The sequence below is a fragment of the Diachasma alloeum genome, unplaced genomic scaffold (assembly GCF_001412515.2).
Source record: "Diachasma alloeum isolate Michigan unplaced genomic scaffold, Dall2.0 Dall_scaffold_00276, whole genome shotgun sequence".
Taxonomy (NCBI): domain Eukaryota; kingdom Metazoa; phylum Arthropoda; class Insecta; order Hymenoptera; family Braconidae; genus Diachasma; species Diachasma alloeum.
Window position 1 is genome coordinate 1,762,997 of NW_021680415.1, and position 1,712 is coordinate 1,764,708.

The window sequence follows — 1,712 nt, forward strand, 5'->3', positions numbered from 1 at the left end:
ATAAAAAAAAAACAATAATTGCATTTTTTATTTCAATAACGCATGAGTAAACAGGGATATGAACGCAGATTTAATATAGGCCCATAGAATTACGGGGACCGGCAAGGATTTGGAAAGTCTGAATACAAGTCCTGCTTACACCTAACAAGTGCTGAAATGGGACATAACCAGAGGTAGAAAGGTCTCGGAAGTACTTGGGAAGAGGCTTCCCAAGACCTATCCAGTTCTGAACGGAAAGACCTAAGTAGAACTTGTCAGGTCCAATTATTCGACTCGGGATATTATCTGGCGAATGTGGCATTATAATCCGAGCCGAAGGCGAGGACAAAAATTATTGCTCGTCACACGGCCGAAAAAAACTTCTCTGTGCTGCTTCTCACGATTCCTTGTCTGGGAATTGATATTGAATAGTTCCTAAACTCGGAAAATGAAGATCACACAAAAAAATCTTGTCCTAGGCTGTTGCGATGGGTTTTTTTACTCGTGTGATTGGCCAATTCATCGCACGTCGGAAATTTTTCCCGGTTTTCCTGATTTTTTTTTTAAGAATTTCTAGTGCTCGTATTGGAAAAAATCCCAATCCATCGGCTATGAAAACGGATAGTGCTGTTAAGGTAAAATTTTCACGCTCAGTCACTCACTCAAGCTCACGGATTTATCTTCTTGTAGTGAAGAATAACCTGGCCCTATACTCTCCGATGTACCATAGGGAGGTACTGCACTAAACTTACTATTATTAAATCTCTACCCTGAGGTGGATATTTTTAATGACCCAATGGACTCCCTAGTGAATAAAGCACATAAAACTGTAAAAACTTATTCCTAATGTCACTCATAATTAGTACGACCTTGTTACTTCCTTTGTCATGTACTCTGTCTGGATCTCTTCTCTTTGCCGCTTGACATTCTTTTTTTTTGTTTAACCAGTATTATATCATACCTTTTACATTTATTTACCTACTGCGAATTTATAAATTGCGATGCGTTTATTCATTTCCACAGCATTTATAAGTCCTGTAATTGGCCTCGGCTGTCTGGACTTGAATAAACAAATAAATAAATAAATAGAAAATTTCTAAGGATTTTTTATAAAATTTCGGCGATTTCTCTGAAAATTTCATATAAGAACGGAAAAATTCTTGGGCTACTCAATAAAATTTCCAATGCCAGCACTGGAAATTTCCCTTGCTGTAGGCGCTCTGCGCCGTTTTTCCCGTGCTAGTACTAGAATTTTTCGAGAGAATTTCCGTGTATATGACGTAGTTCTACAAATGTCCGTTAATTTGCATCTCAAGTATAAACTGATGCCACTTGGAGAGAATTTTTTGATAAAAATTAACCAACCGTTCTGTGAAAGTCTATTGTGAGTCATCATTTCCTCATTTCCATCCCGAAATTTAATAAAACTTAATATATGATGATCAAATTTTATTCCACGTTAGAGAAATTTTATCCTGACGCATAGTATAGTTTACCCTTCCAATTCAATAATTTTTATGTGGATAACAATGAAAATTCTAGAACAGTTGGTAAATTTTACCCTACCGGCACGGTAATTTTTATTTTTATCAGGATAAAATTTCTCTAATGTAGAATAAAATTTGATCATCATATATTAATTTCTACTAAATTTCGGGATAGAAATGAGGAAACGATGACGCATGATACACTTGTATAGAACGGTAGGATAATTCTTATCAAAAATTTCTCTC